General features: G+C 43.0%; 1 protein-coding gene across 1 annotated transcript in view; it reads left to right on the top strand.

The window, feature by feature from the left end:
* The first annotated feature begins 1,341 nt into the window (after positions 1–1,341).
* The window catches only part of LOC134337779 (probable G-protein coupled receptor 153), a 115,849-nt gene continuing 92,893 nt past the window's right edge, over positions 1,342–24,297 (top strand). Inside the window, exon 1 of the mRNA XM_063033014.1 lies at positions 1,342–1,770. The gene's annotated coding sequence lies outside the window, so the exon portion shown is untranslated. The remainder of the gene's footprint in view (positions 1,771–24,297) is intronic.

Below are 24,297 nucleotides of genomic sequence, written 5' to 3' on the forward strand. Positions count from 1 at the left end.
GTAAGTGAACCTCTTGACCCTGTCTACATGCTTTTATGTATTGAGTTGCTGCCATATGATTGGCTGATTAGATATTTGCATTAACAAGTGGATGTACAGGTATACCTAATAACGCTACCATTGAATATATCTAATACTAGAATGCACGCATTTCAAACGAGAAGGGATAAGTTCTAAGGAAAATTTAGGGCAAACCTTTACATGGAGGTTGGTGGGTGCCAAGGTTGGAGGTGGAGGGAAATATAATAGTGGCATTCAAAAGCCTTTTTGATGGCACATAATTGTGCAGAGAATGGAGAAATGTGGACGTTATGTAGGCAGAAGGGATTCGTTTAATTAGGTGTTGAGTAGGTTACTGGCTTGATTAGTTCGGCATCACATTGTGGGCAGAAGGGCCTGTTCCTGTGCTGTCGTCCAAAGTCCTACAGATGAAGAGCATTTCACAGGTCGCATCGCTGTCTCGTACGAGGCCACTGCACTGAGGGATGTAAACTCAGCTCATTCTATCATGAGCACTGGACTTCCCGCTATCAAGGATCTCTTTAAAATTTCTCTCTAAAAAGGGGGCATCCGTCCTGTGGTCTCCCAACAACCAGGAAATGCTCTCGGCTTATTACTACCATCAGAGAGGAGGTATAGGAGCTTGAAGGACCACACACACACACACACACACACACACACACACACACACACACACACAGTGTACCGTATTAAGAATAGCTCTTCCCCTCCGCTATAAAATTTCAGGACAATGAACCCATGTTTTACTACTTCACTAGAAACATTCTTCACTACTTTTGCTTTCTTTTTGTACTACTTACTTAATATATTTGCACATGCATTTCTGATTGTAATTTATAGTATTTTAATGTATTGCACCGTACTGCTACCACAATCACACACAAAAAAAATCACGACCTATGTTAGTGATAATAAACCTCATTCTAATTCTGAAAATTTCCCTGTGGTACTCCGTTGGAGATTCTGACAACTCCCTGGAACAAAGGTTTCATATGTGCCCTGTGTCTGGCAATCCTCAATGGAGGAAACATTTTCTTCATGCCTTCCCTCCCAAGCTGGAGCTAAATCCCGCAACAGTTTGCGAATCACCGTATATGGTTCACGGAGACTTGGCTGGTAGCTTGATGATAGCGGGTGCAGGGAATCGTGATGGATGCATCCTGTGTCAAATGTCGGAATGCTCTCGAGAAAGATTTGGGTATAGACGAATTGCACAGTATGAGGGAGAACGCCGTACCCTCCCTCTCTCTCTCTCTCTCTCTCAATCGCCCTCTGTGAACGCGCGCGCGCGCTCAGTGGGCTTCCTGGGCATGCGCTTCGCAGAACTTAGGGGAAAAGAACTCCCCCCAGCGTAGGCTTGATCCTCATCCTGCACCCTCACCGCCCCTGATCGCGAGTCCACCCCTCACCAATGACTCTGGGTCTGCAAATGTTCAGTCCTTTCACCGTCAGTGCCGAGGAGACAACAGTTGCCGGGAGAGCGGGAGAGCGGGGGAGAGGCTCAGATTTCAGGGCTGCTCCCCGTGCTTTCGTTTGTCGGCTGGTGTGTGAGTGGAATGAATGGAGCGGGTGCCCAGTGCTGATTTCAACCGGGGAATCGCCGCTCTGGGAGCTGGGTGAATGTCCATGTTTGCCCCTGCCTGTGCAACGAAAATTACTGGATCTGACATTTGCGAGCCGGATGAGAGAAGACGGAATTGATGCTGAGTGGTCGTGTTGGTGCCCCTCGGCTGACACAAGTCTCTCGAGGTAAATCATTTCTTTAAAATATCCAAGATTCTCTCCTGCTCCGGTTGCAGTGTCTAAATCGCCGTGCAGAACTATTTATTTCACTTCAGGGAATATCTCAATGACCAAGTTCCCGAAATGAAATATTACAGCGGCTACCGTTTTTTCTATTTTCAGATTCCTCTTCCAAGATTTTTATCTTAACAAGCGTTGGTGCTCCAAAAATAAATCCAAGGGAAAGTTGATTCGATGTAATAAATGATATGACTAAAATTGATGTTAATGTGTACAAGATCATAAGATTGCAAATAGACTATGCATTAAATATAGACAACGTGTATGCATATCTTTGGAAAAATGAAGTTACATTTTAGCGGAATAAATTGGGATTGTTGAATATTTACAGTATTTAAATACATGGACTGTACACTGAAAGGGGTTTCTTTAGTTTTTGCTATTATTATTTTACACAATCTTTCTTCGATGCCGCCTTAAATATGTGAAAGAGTCACCCTTTGGAAACTGCGTACAATTATCTGGTCCTGTCCCTTCCACTGCTTCCTCAGGCGCGTTCCCGTGCGCGCAGATGCGGGTTGACCTGGCGGGTACGACCCTGGATGTGTCCCCACTCACTCCCACCTACCATCCCTTTCTCTCACCCACCACCCCCCCGCCATTCATTCCTTTGTGTTTTGATGTTGAGATGGGTGTTCGCGTTTTTTAAAATTTTGCCGGCTCGTACCCGTGGCCAAGCACGCGTCCGGTTTGGTTTACCCACACCTCAACCCTTGCGTCCCTTCGTCTTGCTTTAAGGATGGCCCTTCCTTCAGCTGCAGTAGCAGCTGGAGATAGTAGTTCCGGCCCCTCTCCCCACCTTCCCTCAATATCTCACTGGCAGGTTGCATTTGTTGCAATTTGCAACACATGAGCTAAGTGAAAATTGCAGAAAAGGAGAACAGAGAAGTCCAGAAACCACCGAAATTGTGTACTTTGTTGGTCGGTCGCTGACGTACTTTTCTTACTCGGAATTCTGTTGCTAAATGTTAATGTCTGCTCTCCAATCTGCTCTGAGTTGTCGACCTTCCACTATATCTCATTTGGAGCTGTGTATCTCCCACCCCTCATGATATTGTGTCTGAAGATAGTACCTGACTCTTCACCCAGACTTTATTTGAATTCCACCTTGGGACGATTCCCTGCCAGCCTATACTCTAGTCTTTCCTCCAATCCAAAATGGCAGCCGGACCCCAGAACTCCACTTAGCACAGCAGATCAATGCATCTGGATTCCCAAAGCCACATCCTTTCCTGCGCTAAGTTCTGCTCACACATCACTCAGAGAGTGCTGTCCATCATTTCAGTACCACAAAGAGTTTATGAACCTTGTCAATGTGTGCCAGTCCCTAACTGGCGTATTACGGATGGAGGATTGGACAACGAACAGAGCACAGTCAGGATAAGTCCAAATAGATTATATTCAGACAAAATCTTGGTAAAGAGCAGGAAAAAGGCACAGGGATCATTTCTGAATGGTCAACAATGTACACGGTTAATAACGACAATGAAGGCACCAAGAGCACTTGTAGCCATGTTTGCAAATGATACAAAGACAGAAAATAAGCAAAGATTAGCTTAGATTTATTATTTGTCACATGTTCATTGAAACATTGAAACAGATAGTGAAATGCATCATTTATGTCAATGACCAACTCAATCCGAAGATGTGCTGGGGGCAGCCCCCAATAGTCGCCATTCTTCCGGTGCCAACAACTTACTACCTGTACGTCTTTGGAATACAGGTGGTAGGAAACCAGAGCACTCGGAGGAAACACACATGGTTAAGGGGAGAACATATACACTCCTGAGAGACAATGGCAGGAATTAAATCACAAATAGTGGCACTGTAAAGTATTACACTAACCACTATATTACTGTGCCACCTAACGTAAAGCAGGAATTAGAAGAGTTAGGGAGGTGACCACAGGAAGAATCACAACCTAATTTCAGGCATAGAATTCCACAGACCAGCAGCATGCTCTGTGGAATAAGTGTTTGCAAGGGATATTGAAAGGTCAAGCAAGTGTCCACAAATTTCACAGATGGAGTTTAGTGTGGGCAAATTTCTACTATTGTGGAGAGAATAGAAAAGCAGCATATTCTTCAAAGAAAGAAAGAAATGCAGCTGTTTTGAGGGATCTGAATAAAACCCAGCAAGTTAACCTGCAGCTGCAGCAAATGTTCAGGAAGGCATTTTGTGGTAAGGGGAATGAAGAGTTGGGAATTCTCCTACAGCTGTGCAGGGTGTGACTGAGACTGCACCTGGGGCACTGCAGACAGGTTTGTTCTCCTTATTTAATATACTTGTATTGGGCAGCAGTTCCAGCAAAGTTCACTAGGTTAATTCCTTATGTGAAGGGAGGTGTGTGCAGCTTTGGCTTATAGGCACAGGAGTTTAGGGAGTTTATTGAAATATGTAAGATAATGAGGAGGTTTGACAAGATCAAAGCCAAGAAAATGTTTCCCTTTCTAAGGGAATATACAGCTGGCAGGAACAGCGGCTCTTCTCATTGGTGCCATTGGATAGGAGGTTCAAGAGCCTGAAGACATTCAATCAACGTTTTAGGAACCGCTTCTTCTCATCCAATGAACACAATCTCACTATTTTTGCTCTCTTTTGGCATTACTTTTTACACACACACACACACACACACACACACACATATACACACCTGTTTGGGCCCCCTGACCATGTGAGTGTGAGTGTGGTGTGGATGGTCGTATGAGCAACACTGACACCAAACAGGCAATCTCTGAAGAGTATTGATAATTGCTGGGGTCCCCATCTTATAAAGACACTGTCCAGAAGAAGGCAATGGCAAACCACTTCTGTAGAAAAAATTGCCAAGAACAATCTTGGTCATGGGACTACAAAGCCATGCTGTTGTAGCCCGTGCAGAATGTGGTCTGGCATTGTCCTGCTGAAATAAGCATGGACGTCCTGGGAAGAGACGTCACCTTGATGGCAACATATGTCTCTCTGAAATCCTAATATACCCCTCAGAGTCAATGGTACCTTCACATACATGCAACTCACCCATGCCATGGGTGACGCACCCCCATACCATCACAGATGCTGGTTTTACACCTTTTGCTGATAACAATCTGGACGGTTGTTTTCATCTTTGGCATGGAGAACTCGACGCCCGTTTTTTTCCAAAAACTAGATGAAATGTGGACTCATCTGACCACAGCACACGGTTCCACAGTCTTTCAGGCTTACCAGGCCACCTAAGTGGGCATTTAAGGAACAATGTGGCCCAAAGACTGGGTTTACTTAATGGCCAGACCAGTGAAGGCAGCAGATTCCCTCCCTCTGAAAAGCGGTGAGTCTGTGGAATTCGTTAATAGTGAAGTAGATGAATTTTTACAACAATGAGGTCATTACTTTGTCATCAGTAATTAATACAACGTATTTTTAATCTAATTTTTTTATAATTAAGTAAATTTAAATTTGTTCGCTCATTTCTCTGGACTTGAATCCTCAGTAAATTAACCTCTAAACCACTGTTCACTAGTCTAGATTACGATGAATTAATAGCTCTGAATGCATCAGACTTTAAAATTAATAACTCCCAGGGCACAAGGCATTGGGTTAATACTTCCTCATGCAGTAGACTAATGTCCCTTTTACTTTGTTCAGACATTGGCAGAAGTCACCATCTCCAATGAACAGAGAACAAATTCCTCCATCTGCAGTTGGCATTGAGGTTGATAACGTACAAAAGGTTTTTGTGCTTGATTGGTGATAAAATATCCCAGATTTCCTTCTTTATTTCAAAAGTACACTCATTGGTCACTTTATTAGGTACACCTGTACACCTGCTCATTAATGCAAATATCTAATCAGCCAATCATGTGGCAGCTACTCAATGCATAAAAGCATGCAGACATGGTCAAGAAGTTCAGTTTTATGAGAAGTATTTCTGGATGCGACTAGGGAGCAGGGCGGGAAACTATGTACTTAATATATCTAGCTATGATTAGATCAGTTATTGATTATGGTTGTTTGCTTATGGTTCCGCTGCTAAGACAGTGCTTGGAAACCGAGACACTGTGCAGTCCAAAGCACTTAGACTGTGTTGTGGAGCTTTTAGAACAACATCAGTCCCGGCATTATGTGTGGAGATGGGAGAAGTGCCTCTACATTTAAGATGAATTCAGCCCTGCAGTATTGGGCAAAACTAAATGGCTTCAATCACAGCTGTCCACCAAAGTGTCTTTTGCAGCGGAAGTCAGAGCGACAAGTAAAGTTAAAAGATATCCATTTTTAGATTAGTTAATAACTGGGCTGTGAAATTGAAACTGACTGAGGAAGACATAGTTGACCAAATTTGCTTACCACCCGCCCCTTTTTAGCTCTTGCCAGAACCAGAAGTAGACCTATTCCTCCTTTTCCAACTTCAAGGATGCAGAGCAAATTCATCAGCGTTGATCACAAATGAATATTTAAATAATAAATGGGGATCTTATCTGAAGATTTTTACTGATGGCTCAGTGGACTCAGAGAGCAGTAGGGCAGGATTTGGGATGTATGTGTCTCAACTTGGAGTTAAGATTGGTCACCAGGTTTCAGATGGTGTTTCTGTCTTTGCAACAGAATTATTAGCAATCCTCTGGGCCTTATGGTGGATAGAAGACGCTCGACCATGTAGGGTTATCATCTGTTCGGATTCTGCTGCTGCCTTAGAGGCTATAAAAGGGAATAAATCGAAAGCTCGTCCTGACATAGTTATTGAGATTCTCTTAGTGTTGTTTAGAGTAGGGAAGATGGGTTATGCAGTCAGATTTTCATGGATACCTGGGCATGCTGGGGTGGAGGGAAATGAAGTTGTGGATGGCATTGCAAAGTCTTCCTTACAGAGCAGGCAAGTAGAAATTAGAGTTCCCCTAGGCAGAGCAGAATTGAGAAGTAGGATTAAAAAAAAGTATAGAGAAGAAGTGGCAAGAGGATTGGAAAAATGAATTAAAGGGCAGGCATTATTTTTCTAGTCACTCACTAATTAGAAAAGTCTCAGACTGTTACCTTTTAAGTCGTAGAGATATGGTGAAATTGACAAGACTTAGGTTGGGGCATTGTGGGTTAAACTATTATTTAAAGATAATAGGAAAACATCCTACTGGATTATCTGACTTAATTCCACATCCCATTCCCATTCTGACATGTCTATCCACGGCCTCCTCTACTGTAAAGATGAAGCCACACTCAGGTTGGAGGAACAGCACCTTATATTCCGTCTGGGTAGCCTCCAACCGGATGGCATGAACATTGACTTCTCTAACTTCCGCTAATGCCCCACCTCCCCCTCGTACCCCATCCTTTATTTATATACACACATTCTTTCTCTCACTCTCCTTTTTCTCCCTCTGTCCCTCTGACTATACCCCTTGCCCATCCTCTGGGTTTCCCCCCCCCTCCCCCTTTTCCTTCTCCCTGTCCCTCCTGTCCCATGATCCTCTCATATCCCTTTTGCCAATCACCTGTCCAGCTCTTGGCTCCATCCCTTCCCCTCCTGTCTTCTCCTATCATTTTGGATCTCCCCCTCCCCCTCCCACTTTTAAATCTCTTACTAGCTCTTTCTTCAGTTAGTCCTGACGAAGGATCTCAGCCTGAAACGTTGACTGTACCTCTTCCTAGAGATGCTGCCTGGCCTGCTGCGTTCACCAGCAACTTTGACGTGTGTTGCTTGAATTTCCAGCATCTGCACAATTCCTCGTGTTATGTGACTGTAGTAGTCCAGAAACAGTCCAGCATGTGTTGCTGAGCTGTAACCGATACAAAATTGAAAAAAGCATGTTGTTCTGGACGTTCTCTGGCTTAAATGTATTTTGGTTTTCTATTAAATCCTTGTTTGGCCATCAAGAGAACCAACATCTGATTGAAGAGTTTATTATTCAATTTATACGTGAGAATAGGTTGTATTCGAGAATTTGAGTTCCTTGAAGTGCTATAATCAATTATTCATCCTGTGGAGGGCAGTAATACGCCTAGATGTGTCTAAACTGGGAGGAGGAGGAGGAGGAGGAGGAGGAGGAGAATAATAATAATAATAATAATAATTGTTGTTGTTCAGTTGTTCTGACCAAACATCAGAATTGGGAAGAAATGTGATCTAAGTGACACTAGCTATGGAATGAATGTTGGTGCCAGATACAGTGCCATCCCATCTGGCACTATTGGGCGCCATGGTAACGTAGTAGCTTGGAGCTTAATTCTGGCACCGCTCTGTAAGGAGTCCCTGTACATCCTCCCCATTGAACATGTGGGTTTTCCTCCCACAGTCCAATGATGTATGGGTAGGTTAATTGATCGTTGTAAATTGTCCGGTGATTAGATTAGGGTTAAATATTGGTTGCTGGGTGTTGTTGACGTGGTGCAGCTTGAAGGGATGGAAAGACCTACTCTGTGCTGTATAGATGGGGTGGGGTTCGAGTATCTCAGAAACTGCTGATCTCCTGAGATTTTCACACACAGCAGTCTCTAGGGTTTATGGAGAATGGTGAGACAACAAAAAAACAAACCATCCAGTGAGCGACAGTTCTGTGGGTGAAAACACCTTGATAATGTGAGAGGTCAGAAGAGAATAACCAGCCTGGTTCAAGCTGACAAGAAGGTGACAGTAACTTAAATAAACATGTATTACAACAGTGGTGTGCAGAAGAGCATCACTGAATTCACGTACATCAAAGTTGCTGGTGAACGCAGCAGGCCAAGCAGCATCTATAGGAAGAGGCGCAGTCGACGTTTCAGGCCGAGACCCTTCGTCATGAATGCACGTGTTGAACTTTGAAGTGGATGGGCTGCAGCCGCAGAAGACCGCAGTCATGCACTCAGTGGCCACTTTATCTGGTATATTTCATTCGTAATACATATGTTTAACACATCTAGGACATCCTGGGTCTTCAACATCTCTGAAGATCCATTCTAGGCCCAGCATATTGATACAATTACAATGAAGGCACACCAGCAGCTATATTTCATTAGGGGTTTTAAGGAGATTTGTTATGTCACCAAAGGTTCTCAGAGAGAGCATTTGAACTGGTTGCATCAGTGTCTGATATTGAGGGGTTACTGTACAGGGTTGTAAAAAGCTGCAGTGGGTTGTAAACTCAGTCAGCCCCACCCTGGGGACTAGCCTCCCCCAGTTTGTGAGGATACCTTCAAAAGGTGATGCCTCAAAAAGTGGTATCCATCACCCAGGACGTGCTCTCTTGTCATTCTCCTTCTTGTACCACTTCTCTTTCTGCACCATCAGAGAGGTAGTACAGGAGCCTGAAGACATTCAGTCTTATGTTTTAGGGTCATCTTCTTCATCTCCACTAACAAACTTCAGAACGGACAGTGAACCAACCCATGAACACAATCTCATTATTTAATGTCTGTAGACCATTTGTGTTTCCTCCTTAAACAATGCATCTATGGACAAGCTGAGAGGCTATTACTCCTCGCCTAGCCCAGGGACCGAAGGAGAGGGATGGGCCAGTGTACAGCTCGCGAGGTTTACTCATCTCTGCGCCGAACTGAAGCTGTGGTCCAAAACTACCGGGCTCCTGGACCAGCTGCGGTGATGACTGGCTTCGTGGCTGTGAATGCACTTTTGTGAACTTCATTTCAGAATGTTATTTGCTTGCTTTTATGGTTGGTATGATTTGTTCTTTTTTGCACGTTAGGTGTTTGATGGCCTTTTAAAAAATGGATTCTATTGGGTTTCTTTGTTTTGTGGCTGCCTGTAAGCTGACAAACCTCAAGGTTGTGTATGGTATGCATACTTTGAAAATAAATGCCCTTTGAAATGTACTTTGGTGTTCAATGACATCAGAATCCTCGATAGTGGTTGTTCTCCACAGACCAGTTGGGCATAAACTTCCTGGCCACTGCAGGGCTATGCAGCCTACTGTCATCTCAGGGATGCTTATTATTGGCCAGAAAGAACTACAGTCTACAAATCAGTGAATTCGAATGAATCGAGGACAGTGGAAGCAGACAGACTAGTTGCCTTTTTTCTTGCCATGAGGGAGGAGATGGAGGCTGCCATTTTATGAAGAGACTGTGTTCTCCATTTTGTGAGTCAGTTGCCTGGCTTGATCATTGTTTTAAAGTAAATGCAATGAGGCCTCAGGTAATCAGCTGAACTAGAGATCATTTCCAAATAAGAAGCTATTTGTGAATGGAAATGTTCTTTGGTTGGATATAACATGCAGGTTTGTGAATGTTGGGGTCTGTGTTTGGTCTGTGTGATTCAAGCTGGTTGCTGATTGAGAACAAAGAGCCATAAATTACCAATTGTCACTTGCTGGGAAGGGGGCAATAAATGGATGCTGGCCTGGAGCAGACCCAATAAAAAGGTGTTAAAGGTCAGGTACATGACCTACAGCCAATTGCGCTGGAATGCAATATCCTCTGCATCTTCTCTAAAGTTCCCACATCCTGTAATGGGGCAACCAAAGCTGAATGCAGTGCTCCAAGTGTGGTCTAACCAAAATTTCATAGAGATGCAATGTGACCTTATGGGTCTTGAACTCAATCCCATGAGCAATGAAGGCAAGCGCACCATACGCCTTCTTACCACTCTGTCAATGTGGACCCCAAGATCCCTCTGTTTTTCCACACTACTAAGAATCCTGCAAAGAAGTGTTCAGATCTATGGCTTCGAGTAGGAAGATGGAATGGCTTCTGTTAATTGATACCCCATAATGGATTAGCTTACAGTTTGTGAGATGTCATGCCCTATCTAATTAAGATCTTTGTGAGGAAGGATGATTCAGTGGAACCTTGACCTGAGGCAAAAGGTAAAGAGAAAGTGAAATATCACTGGCAGAACCTTTGCATGGTATCAGCATGCCATGGCCCACAAAGCCTAGGTTGCGATGCGTCACTGTGTGAACAGATTTAATTCGATGTGAAACTCACCAGCTAGGAAACACCAGCTTGGTTTCGCATAGAAACCTTTCGATAAGTTACATCAGTCATTGTCATTGACATAATACCAGGTTTTCCCTGCAGAGCACAGAGTACAATATATCAAACAGAATATTTTTTGATTAAAAGGATGCTACGTAAACAGAAAAGGATTTCCAGTGAGGTGATCTTTCTGGAGCAGAGTACAAACCGCAAAGGACAATTTCTTGGAAATTATTAAATAAAGGTCCAGAGAGCACTCTTTTGAACTAGCCAGTAAAATGCACCCCATAAATTATTCCGTGTACTTTGTACCCGTACTGTGATTCTGTGTAATAGTTCAGGGATTCCACCCAGTATCTATACAAATGTCAGACAGTTTATATAGAGGCATGAGAAGGACAAAGTGCAGGCTATCTTGGACAATTTATGTAAAGTCATAGCGTGGAATCAGGAAGTTACCTGGATAATTAACCTAAGGTCATGGTGCAAATACAGAGAGAGATGATGGGTTGCCAGGGTGGAGATACGTCTCTACCAAAGGAGGTGTAAGGTGCTCCTTCCTTCTGCTAGCTTTCAGGTCATCCTTGGGCAAGGTGTAACACCTGTTTAGCCCCTGATCAGGGTGAATGGTTGTATGAGCAGCTGGTGCACATCACAAGTCCTGGTTATGTGACCACTGATGCCAGGCAGACAATCTCTGAAGTGTATTGATAATGGTTGGGGTGACCTGTCATCTAAAGATACTGCCCAGAAGAAGGCAATGGCAAACCACTTCTGTAGGAAAAATTGCAACAAACAGTCATGGTCATGAGGCCATGATCACCTATGTCAAATGACACAGCACATAATGATCATGATGACAGAGAGAGATGCATTGAATATTAGGCATCTGACCCCAAGACCCTGTGGAGGTTTGTGAGAACTGCTGAGAGGATTATCAGGCTCTCTCTTTCATCCATCTGAGGTATATATCAGGAACGTTGTGTACGTACACCCTTAGCATTGTCAAGGAACCTTCCAATCCATCCAATAATCTCTTTACTTCCCTACCATCAGATAGGAGGTACCATAGCGTTAGGACAAGAACTGTTAAGATGAAAAACAGCTTCTTCCCCCGGGTTGTGAGACTACTTAATGCCCTGCCACCACCCAGGTCTCATCACGTATGAAGCACCAGTAGCATTATACTGTTTACTTTTTTACTTTTGTTGTAAATGCACCTATGCTAAATGTCAATCTTCTGGAATATATTTTATTCGTTGTTAATTTATATATTGTAATATTACTTTTATGTGTTGTGTGTGAGCTAGATGTACAGTGTTGGGCATCCTGGTCTAGAGGAACAGTGTTTCATTTGGCGGTATATACAGTACAAAAGTCTTAGATATACACACACACACACACACACACACACACACACACTCCCTCTCCCTGCTCCCTTCCCACTCTCAGTCCATAATAGAGACTCATATCAGAATCAGGTTTATCATCACTCACATATGTCATGAAATCTGTTGTTTTTTTTGTGGCAGCAGTACAGTGCAATACATAAAATAACTACAGTACTGTGCAAAAGTCTTAGGCTCCCTAACTATATACACTATACATTTGTGTATAAGACTCTTGCACAGTACTGAATATATATGCTTGAATAACAATAAACTTGAACTTGACTAGAATAATATAGATTGTATATTGTGTCCTCCCTACATCTATACTGTGATTCTGTATAAGTTATTCAATATATCTCTCTCTGCGCCTTCAGAATCTATATGATAAGTCCAAACAAATGGTCCAGGGTACCTCTCTTTCTATATGATTCTATGTAAAATATCCAAGGTACTACATTCTGTTTTCATAAATAAATTGTTGGTGGTATCTTCCCTCTATCATCATGTCAATTCTAAATACATTCTCCAGTCCCAGTTCAGAGTACTCCCTCTATATATTTATACCATGACTCTATATACATTGTTCAGTGCACTGCTCTCTATAACTGTCAAAGCTTTTGGCTCTCAGAACTGTACAAGAGAAAATCTGCAGATGCTGGACATCCAAGCAGCACACACAAAGTGCTGGAGGAACTCAGCAGGCTACGCAGCATCTATGGTAAAGAGTACAGTTGATGTTTCGGGCCGAGACCCTTTGTCAGGATAAGACATGCATCGTAGTTAAATATTTTTAGTGAAAGCTCTTCAACTCTTCAGATTTCTGGAACTACATTAAATTACATAAGATTACATACTGCAAGATCTAAGTCCACGTCCTGGTGGTGGTAAATCTTTAGGAACTTTGAATTTGTTTTTTAAAATTGCGTTTTTTTAAACTTTTAGAATCTAAAATTGCAGCAAATTTCTGTAAAACTTTCTTTAAAATTTTCACCAGAATATGAACATTTTCTGACATTTAAATAATATAACAAATATAACTTCAGTTGTCCTGCCCACTTCATTCTTGAACACAGAAATTAATGTTGGCCATGAAGACAGGATTTTATACAGTTACCTCATTTTTCCTTAATTGTGATCTAGGAGGGTACTTGAATGGAAGCTTGTAGTGATTAGTTTCGTAGTGACTTTGTAGGAGTTGGCAATGTTTTACAGATAAGGCATAGCAAGAGTAATACATGCAGTGTACACGTCTTATCCTGGCTTAAGTCATTTGTTTTCTAATTCATACCAGTGTTTCTTGTAGCTTAGCGATGGGATTTTATCCATGAAATTAATGTAGGACTATTATCATTTAAATATTATTAATTGCAACCATAGTCTGTAAGACTTTGTATTATACAGTAACGTTCTACAGAAGATCACACAGATGTCACAGTCATATAGAACATAGAATGTTACAGCACAGTACAGGCCCTTCAGCCCAAGATGTTGTGCCGACCTTTTAACCTACTCTAAGATCAATCTAACCCTTCCTCCTACATAACTCTCCACTTTTCTATCATCCATGTGCCTTTCTAAGAATTTCTTAAATGTCCGTAATGAATCTGTTTCTACTATGCACCTTTGTGGCCTCATACAGACTGTGACCATTTAAAACTACTCTGAAAAAAAGCATGCTTCTGGGCTACTCTGCTGAGGTTATAGGGCACTGTTCACTTAATACTATAGTATTCCCAAAATGTGTTTATTGAGGTTTATTGATATTACAGACTCCAGAAAATTCATTTGATTGTTAAAGCTCACAGGGGTGTGATTGCTATCAATCTCTTGAACCATAAAGGAGCTGTTTGCAAATGGTGAGCTGTGATTTGCCCATCCTGCTCTAAGAAACTCGTCTCAGGTACCCCTCTCTCTCTTTATTTAGAGATACAGCACAATAGCAGGCCGTTCTGGAAAACTGGAGCACCTGCGGGAAACCTACGCGGTCAGAAGGAGAACGTACAAACTCCTTATAGACAGCAGCGGAATTGGACACGGATCACTGACACTGCAAGAGAGTTACGTTAACTGCTAAACTACCATGCTGTTTAGCATGAGTCCATAAATCATTTGATGTACCCTGTAACAGAGATAATCAGGATCTCTCCTTTCGGCTTGTTCTTCACAAGCATCGATCTTATACCCAGTAGCTCAGCTGAAGTTAGCATAGAAATGAGGATACAACTATCCTTAACACCGAACTCCAATAGTCCTTGGTTGGCTCTGGGGGTGTATTTCTGGCTTTTTCCAGTTTAGTAACTGATGGAACTATAAATTAACTAATTGATCTGTGAGTGCCGAGAGATTTTTCCAGGGTGAGTGCAGCCAGGCGTGACTGATTTGGGTGGCTGGGGAAAACATCGCAGTGATGTGGGAGCTCTCAGTTAACTTCCAGTATAGTCTCTTCTTGCTCTATGTTGGATATTCCAAATCACTCAGTGCACCCCTCACTTTGTACTCAGTGACCCCTTTATTGGGTATCTCCTCCACCTAATGAAGTGGCCAGTGAGTGTATGTTCATGGTCTTCTGCTGCTGAAGACCATACACTTTAAGGTCCAATGTGTGATGCTTTCAGAGAAGGTCCTTTGCACTACATTGTTGTAACTCATGGTTGTTTGACTTACTGTCGCCTTCTTATGAACTTGAACTAGCCTGGCCATTCCCCTCTGACTTCTTTTGTTAACAAGGCATTAACCTCTTGACCACGTCTGCATGCTTTTATGCTTTGATTTGATGCCACATGATTGGCTGAATAGATTTGTGCATTAACATGCAGCCGTGCTGGTGTACGTAATAAAGTGGCCACTGAGTGTATGTTATGCTTTGGAATGTACTTTTTAAAGGTGTCCCTCATTCTGTGAGTTAAATCTGAAACACGAGGAAGATAATATTTTGGAGTTTTCTGTACTTGAAGGAAGACCGCAGCAATGTCGTCTCCTATGACAAATAGGAAAGGGAATAGAAAAAGTGAGGTTAAACAAAGGATAGTGCAATAATATTAGGCTTAATTTCCGGATTCTCCCTCAAAGAGTGGATTATATATTCAGAGAGCTGTGAAGAGAGAACCCGCAGGGATTGTGTAAGAAGTAATTAGAATCAGAGAGCAATTCTGCGTGGAAAACAGGCAGACATTCCCCAAGCTGACTACCTGAGCCAGTCCAAAATGACTGCATTTGGACCACCTTCCTTTAAACTTTTTCTGTCCGTAATTCTAATACAAGTGTCTTTTAATTGAAAGATGCCTTTAGCTGGATGAGTTTAAAAACTGATAAGGGTATCTCCACCATTATAATTGTGTACTTTGTGAACAGATAACTGCTTTCGTAGGCAGTTCTGTCTTTAACTAGAAGCCGTACCTTGACTTCTGGGGAATGCTAGATCTGGAGCCGAGGTGGCAGCTGCTTTTATTTAGATAGCAGTAGATTCGAGCTATGAATGGTTTACTTAGATGGCTTTCAGTAAAGCTGTGCATTCTGGGTAAGGGTCCCTGCCATTGCTCTGTCTCCTACACTTGTCATAATTACAAGTATTGGCTGTACAGGCTTTATTTACATGAGATATTGTGTTAAAAATTGCAATCCCCTTTAAGAAAGAGTTCTTAAAGTGTGATTCAATTTCTGTTAAACAAAACTTCTCGGTGATGAAGAATACTTTGGAGCATTTACAAAAAAAATTGTATTTAATGAAATCTAGCTATCTACTACCCGTTACACCATCGGTGTTTAGGGCAGCAATGAAGGTCTTCCATCTCTGGCAGTGTTCAGGGCTTCCTCCATTGTATCAGTAGCTCAACTTTCTCCACTGTCAGCCATGCAAGTTCTGGATAGAGCCTCAGGAATACCGTCACACTCAGAAGTAGAAGGATTCTTCAATGCTGTTTCCATAACAATTTTGTTTTACCAGTCAGGGTTTTGTTAGCCCTGAGCTGAACCCCTGAACCTAGAGGACCAGTGGACCACACTTAATCTGACCTCTACCCTTTGACCTGTTTGGCATGGGTGACCCTACCAAGAGCCAAGCCATAAAGCCCTGACTTTAGCCAACATAGTTCTCTGGGTCATTGAGGCACGCAGGCCTCCACAACCTGCGACAAGGTTATGGTCCTCTTGGAGGGTTTAATGAAATGTGTCCCTTAAAATCACTTCAGAAATAAATGAAAAAAATATTTAAAGAGGATATCTGGTAATTCATGCTCATCTTGACTTGGTTCACACCCTCTCTGTCCTGCATATTTCATTGTAGAAAAGGATCAGTGGGTCAAAATGTAAAGGGGGACCTTGGTTTGCCACCATGTGGAATATTGATTCATGTGTACAGTTATTCACCTGAAAAGTCATTAAAATCACAGGGAATTTCAGATTCAGATTCATTTCTCACATATGCATTGAAACAAACAGTGAAATGTGTCATTTGTGTTAACACCCAACACACCCAAAGAAGAGCGGGGGGGCCAGCCCACCGGTATTGTCACATATTCCGGAGTCAACATAGCACGTACACACACACACTCACACACATCTAGTCCTTGTCCCCAGACTCTCAGTTTTGCCGATATTAGGCCTCTAACGGTTGGGCCTCCATCTCCAGACTGGCTGACTTTGGTCTTTTACCTCCGTATTCACTGAGCTCTGGGCTTTGACCTTTGTCTTTGCCCTCTGGACTTCATCAACCTCTGCACATCATCCCTAAGACTCACCAATCTCAAGTTTGACCTTGGGGCCTTGACCCCAGGACTCACTGACCACAGCTTTGACCTTCGGGCCTCAACCTGAGGACTTGCTGATCAAAGATTTGTCCTTGGGGTCTCGACGCTAGGACTCACCAGTCACAGATTTGACCTTCAGACCTCAACCACAGGACTTGCTAGTCACAAGTTTGACCTTCGGGGTTTGACCCCAGGGCTTGCCAATCACGATTTGACCTTTGGGCCTTGACCCAGGATTTGCGGATCATGGGTTTGACATTCAGACTTCAACGTCTAGAAAATCAGACGAGGAGAGGAACAGAATGAAGGCCTTGTATCAAAGACAGAGTCAGAATCAGTTCTTTCATTGATATGTCAGTCCATATAAAGTGTTGCCCTTGTTTCTGAATCAACACCTGCAGATGTTAAATGGTTAAAAGGAAGACAACATTTATAAGCACAGGAGCATCTACAGATGCTGAAGATTCAGAATAATGCACAAAATGCTAAAGGAACTCAGTAGGTCAGGCAACATCTATAGAAAGGAATAAAGGCTCAAATTTCTGACCAAGGCCTTTTATCAGGACTGGAAAGGAAGGGGGATGTAGCCAGAATAGGCAGGTGTGGGGAGGGGGAGGAGTACAAGCATGAAGCTGACAGGTGAGAGGGAAGGTAAGTGGGTGGGAGAGGGGGGGAAGAAGTGAGAAGCTGGGAGGCGATAGGTGGAAAAGGTAAGGTGCTGAAAAATCTGATAGGAGAGCAGAGGGACCACGGGAAAAAGACAAGGAGGATATTTATAAACCATTTTTCATGACCTAATAAAGCCCCAAAGTGCTTTATAACTAATGAAGTACTTCATAAAGTCAGAGGAGAATAGGAACTGAGGATTAGTATTAAATTTAACTAATTAATGTAATACCAAATTATTAATTTAGCATTATAGTTTAAGAGGCAGCCTTTATCCCAGTAAGAGGGATGGTGCCGGAGGTGACAGTGAGGTGGTGGGGCTCCATCAATGTATTGGTAAGAAAATGACCAAAGCCTTGATTGAACTGTACCAAAGCAGAAAGAAGTTTACACAACTGTACCATTGAGTAATTGAAGTAATGTTCACCCAGCCTGATGCCCTCCTGCACTCCAGAGTCCAGTCTTAGTAATATTTTATGTGCCCTTTGCTGGTATCTGCACACCTGCAATGATGACAAAGGTATTAAAAATGACCGATGTTGGACTAGAAGTATCAGATTTGTGTGTAGGATACAACAGTCAGCAGTGGTGGGGTCCAGTGGAGTATTATGAGTAGCTTTGGGTAAGTGATATGCTATCATTGGAGAAGGTTCAAATAAGGTTCATGAAAATGATTCCAGGAATGAAAGGGTTAATATATCAGCAGCGTTTGATGGTTCTGGGCCTGTACCCATTGGGGTTTAGAAGAATGAGGGAGGACCTTAATGAAACCTATTGAATATTGAAAAGCCTAGTAAGAGTGTATGTGGAGAGGATGTTTCCTATCATGGGGGAGTCTAGGACCAGAGGGCAGAATACAAGGGCATTCCTTTAGAACGGAGGTGAGGAGGAGTTTCTTTAGCCAGAGAGTGGTGAATCTGTGAGGGCCAAGTAATTGGGTATATTCAAAGTGGAGCTTGATAGGTTCTTGATTAGGATGTCAAAGGTTAGAGGGAGAAGGCAGGAGAATGGGGTTGAGAGGAATAATATATCAGCCATGATAGAATGGCAAATCATAAATACAAGAGATTCTGCAGATGCTGAAAATTCAAAACAACACACACAAAATGCTGGAGGAACTCAGCAGATCAAGTAGCATCTATGGAAATGAATAGATAGGCAACATTTCGGGCCATGTCCCTTCTTCAGAACTGTATGATGGAATGGTGATGCAGATTTTATGGGTCAAATAGCCTAATTATTCTATGTCTTATGGTGTTAAGGTCCAAGAGACATGACAAGCTTGTAAGTGGGGTGCACGGCTCTGTGCATCATCAATTATTGGTATATCCGATGTCTCCACTGCCTCCTGAGGTGGCTTCCTGCTTCACTTGTTGTGTCCTAATAGAATTTCAGATTGAGCATGGGTCGAACATTGTTTTTTATTGCTCCTTTATCTGCCAGAAATATGGTCACAGCAAGAATAAACTCCTGCTCCAGGAGTTCTCATCACAAGAGTCTGAACACATCAAGGACTCTAATAGTATAGGAGAAATTGCCACAGCATCCGATCAGCAAGCAGGCGTAGACAATTAAATGTGCTGAAGTGAGCCCTACAGCAAATCATAAAAAAAATTGTCCCTTAGCTGATGTACAGTACCGTGCACATGCCTTGAAAGCTTTCAGAGCAGAAGTCAAATAATAGATAAAGGAGGACAATGCAACACAATGCCCGACATGTTAGTCTCTGCACAGGAAGGTGTTGATCACCAGTGATGTTTCTGTGGTGGGTTCAGCATTGTTTCTTTCCCTCTCCCTCTGCTGATTTGCTGTTCTAGCTGTACTCTCAGCTGGCTGGTTGGTCAGGTGATGTTCACTCAGGCCACTGTCAATGCCAGATGCGACAGCAGGGACAGTGAGTCTGTGGCTGACTGAACCTGACAGTCTGGTAGCTATCGTTTGCCTCCCTCCTTCACCTCATTCTTCAACTATTTCCTCATTAAGTTAATACATTTGTCACATTTTGATCTCTCCTCACCCACATCTCCTCCATTTCTAAGACATCCACGCTCACACTATCTTCCTGGCACCTTAACCGTGATAGAGTTCTTCTTGTCCTTACGTATCACCCCATGAGCCTTCGCATCTAACACTTCATTCTCCACAACTTCCGTCATCTCCTATGGGATCCTACCATTTAGCGCATCTTTACCTTTTCATCAGATTCTGTTCTCTGCAGGGATTGCTTCCTCCGTGATCCCTTTGTCCATTTGTCCCTCCCCACTAACCTCCCGCCCTGCATTTAGCCCAGCAAGCCACCAAGGTACTACATCTACCCATTCACCTCCTCCCTCACCTCTATACAGGGCTTCAAACAGTCCGTCGAGGTGAGGCGGCATTTCACCTGTGAATCTTCCGGGCTTTTCTATTGTATTCAGTGCTTCTGATGCAGCCTACTTTACATTGGTGAATTTGAATTTATTTAAATCTTACATCCGTCCCACAGCATGGGGGAGTAAAAATCTTTGCGTTATGGCTCCGTCGCAATGTACTGACATGTCAATTTATAAGTCTGATAGCTTGTAGAAAGAAGCCGTCCTGTAGCCTGTTGGTCCTGTCTTTAATGCAGCAGTACCATTTGGCAGACAGAAGCAGCTGAAACAGTTTATGGTTGGGGTGACTGGTGTCCCTGATGATCTTCCAGGCCTTCTTTATGCACCTGCCACTGTAAACGTTCTCTATGGAAGGAAGTTCACATCCACAGATGTGCTGGGATGTCCGTACCACTCTCTGCAGTGCCCAGCGATCAAGGTTGGTGCAGTTCCCATACCAGGTGGTGATATAGCCAGTCAGTATGCTCTCAATGGTGCCCCTGTAGAAAGTCTTGAGGACCTGGGGGCTCATGCCGAACTTCTTCAGTTGCCTGAGGTGGAAGAGACACTGTTGTGCTTTTTTTTGCCACACAGCCGGTGTGTACAGTCCAGGTGAGATCTTCGGTGATGTGTATACCGAGGAACCTGAAACTACTCACCCTGTCAACTTCAGTCCCATTGATCTTGATTGGGGTGAGCCTATCTCCATTCCTCCTGTAATCCACGATCAGCTCTTTTTTCTTGGGACATTGAGGGACAGGTTGTTATCTTGGCACCACTGTGTCAGGGTGTTAACCTCTCCTCATCACCGCTAGAAATAAGGCTGATCAATGTCGTGTCATCTGCAAATCTGGTCAGCAGATTGGAGCTGTGTGTGGCAGCACAGTCGTGGGTGTAAAGGGAGTAGAGGAAGAGACTCAGGACGCAACCCTGGGGGGCACCTGTGTTGATGATCAGAGGGGCAGAGGTGAGGGAACCCATCCTTACCACCTGTGGTCAATCTTAAATTGAGACCCATCTTAAATAGGGGGACTGCCTCATCAAGCACCTCCACCCATCTGCCTAAAGTGGAACTTCCTGGTGGCCCAATGTTTTAATTCCCATTTCTATTGTTGGTCTGACATTTTGATCCATAACCTCCTCTTGTACCACGATAAGGCCATCCTGAGAGTGGAGAAGCAACACCTTATTCCTTTCATTTCCATGGATGGTGCTTGATCTGCTGAGTTCCTCCAGCATTTTGTAGGAATGCACTTTTTATGAGGTAACTCCTGTATTTAGTAAAGTGGCCATCGATTGTATGTTTGTGTTCTTCTGTCGCTGTAGCCTATCCACTTCAAGGTTTGATGTATTTTGCACTCAGAGATGCTCTTCTGCACACCACTGTTGTAACATGTAGTTATAGAAACATAGAAACATAGAAAATAGGTGCAGGAGTAGGCCATTCGGCCCTTCGAGCCTGCACCGCCATTTATTATGATCATGGCTGATCCTCCAACTCAGAACCCCGCCCCAGCCTTCCCACCATACCCCCTGACCCCCGTAGCCACAAGGGTCATATCTAACTCCCTCTTAAATACAGCCAATGAACTGGCCTCAACTGTTTCCTGTGGCAGAGAATTCCACAGATTCACCACTCTCTATGTGAAGAAGTTTATCCTAATCTCGGTCCTAAAAGGCTTCCCCTCTATCCTTAAACTGTGGCCCCTCGTTCTGGACTTCCCCAACATCGGGAACAATCTTCCTGCATCTAGCCTGTCCAATCCCTTTAGGATCTTATACATTTCAATCAGATCCCCCCTCAATCTTCTAAATTCCAATGAGTACAAGCCCAGTTGATCCAGTCTTTCTTCATATGAAAGTCCTGCCATCCCAGGAATCAATCTGGTGAACCTTCTTTGTACTCCCTCTATGGCAAGGATGTCTTTCCTCAGATTAGGGGACCAAAACTGCACACAATACTCCAGGTGTGGTCTCACCAAGGCCTTGTACAACTGCAGTAGTACCTCCCTGTTGTTGTCTTCCTGTCAGCTTGAAACATTCTGGCCATTCTCCCCTGACCTCTCTAATTAGCAAGGCATTTTTGCCCACAGAACTGTCTCTGACTAGATGTTTTTGGTTTTTCGTACCATTCCCTGTAATCTCCAGATACTGTTGTGTGTGGAAGTCCTGAGATATCAGCAGTTTCTGAGATATTCAAACCACCCCATCTGGCACCAACAATCATTTCGATTTCAAAGTCACTTACATAGATCACATTTCTTCCTCATCTTGATGTTGGTCTGAACAAAAATTGAATCTCTTGACCATGCCTGCATACTTTTATGCATTGAGTTACTGCCACATTATTGGCTGATTAGAGATATGCATTAACAATCAGGTATATATGTGTATCAAATGAAGTGATTACTGAGTGTACATGCTTGGCCTCATCAGTCTCCTAAACTATGACACATCTTTACATTTGATCCTACTCCCAGATTTTTTTGTCATTTTCCTGATGAATTATGTCCAGTATCTCATGAGAAATTGGTAAATTGGTTCATTATCGTCACATGTAACTTCTATAGATGTGTAATGGAGAATATATTGACTGGATGGATCACAACCTGGAATGGAAACACCATGCCCTTGAATGGAAAATCCTACAAAAAGCAGTATATACAGCCTAGTCCATCATAGATAAAGCCCTTCCCATTATTGAGCACATCTACGTGAAAAACTGTTACAGGAAAACAGTATCCATCATCAGGTACCCCCACTAGCCAGGACATGCTTTCCTCTTGCTACTTCCATCAGGAAGAGGGTACAAGAGCGTTTAAGCTCACACCACCAGGTTCATGAACAGTCATTATCTCTCAACTATCAGGCTCATGAACCAAAGGGGATAACTTCATTTGCCCCATCATTGAAATGTTCCCACAACCAATGGACTCACTTTCTGGGACTCTTCATCTTATGTTCTCAATATTTATTTATTATTATTATTTATTTCTTTTTGTCTTTGCACAAATTGTGTTTGTCTTTTGCATTCTGGTTGATTGACCAAGTTGGGCGGTCTTTCGTTGATTCTGTTATGGTTAATATTCTATGGATTTACTGAGAATGCCTGCACAAAATGAATCCCAGGGTAGTAGATGGTGACATATATGTACTTTGAAGATACATTTTTCTTTGAACTTTGAAAGCACAGTGAAAAGCTTTGTTTCACATGCCAATCAATTATATCACTTCATCACATCAGTACATTGAGGGAAAACAATAACAGACTGAAGAACACAGTGTTACAATTACAGACAAAGTGAAGTACAGGCAGACAGTAAGCCGCAAGTCCATGACGTGGTCGATTACAAAGTTAAAAGTCCATCTTATTATACAAGAAGTCAGTTCAATAGTCATCATTCAAGGATAATGTAAGAAGTGTTTTGAGAGGTTGGTGAGAAGTGACTGGTACAAGCTCCAATTTGCCCACCGGCACCACAGGTCCACAAGAGATGTTGTCTCATCAACTCTTTACTACACCCTGGAAAATCTGGATAGCAAATGTGCATACATCAGGATGCTCTTTATCGACTACAGCTCAGCATTCAATACTATCATCCCCTCAAAACTAATCAATAGGCTGTAGGACCTTGGCCTCAATACTTTGAAGTGCAATTGGATCCTCTATTTCCTCACTTATGGACCCCAATCAGTTTGGATTAGCAACACCATCTCCTTCACAATCTCTGTCGGCACAGGTGGCAGTGTGTTTGCTGATGACACTACTGCCACAGGCTGAATCAAATGTGGTGATGAATCAGTATACAGGAGAAAGACTGAAAATCTGGCTGAGAGATGCCGTAATAACAACCCCTCACTTAATGTCATCAAGACCAAGGAGCTGATTATTGACTTCAGGATGAGGAAACCAGAGGTCTATGAGACAGTCCTCATTGGGAGATCAGAGTTGGAGAAGGTCAGCAACTTTAAATTTCTCGGAGTTATCATTTCAGAGGACATGTCCTGAGCCCAGCTCTTAAGTGCAATTACAAAGAAAGCATAGCAGTGCCTCTACTTCCTTAGGAGTTTGTGAAGATTTGGCATGGCATTTAAAACTTTGAGAAGCTTCTATAGATGTGTGGTGGAGAGCATAATGACTGGCTACATTATAGCCTGGTATAGAAACAATAATGCTCTTCAAAAAATAATCTACAGAAAGTAGTGGATATGGCCCAGTCCATCATGGGTAAAGTCCTCTCCACCATTGGGCACATCTATCCAGAGCTTTGTAACAAGAAAGCAGCATCCATCATCTGGGACCCCACCACCCAGGTCATGCTGTCTTCTCACTGCTGCCACCGGGAGGAAGGTGCAGGAGCATCACGACTCACACCACCAGGTTCAGGAACAGTTATTGCTCCTCAGCCAGCTGGCTCTTGAACCAAAGACGGTAAC

Source organism: Mobula hypostoma, chromosome 25 (assembly GCF_963921235.1).
Source record: "Mobula hypostoma chromosome 25, sMobHyp1.1, whole genome shotgun sequence".
Taxonomy (NCBI): domain Eukaryota; kingdom Metazoa; phylum Chordata; class Chondrichthyes; order Myliobatiformes; family Myliobatidae; genus Mobula; species Mobula hypostoma.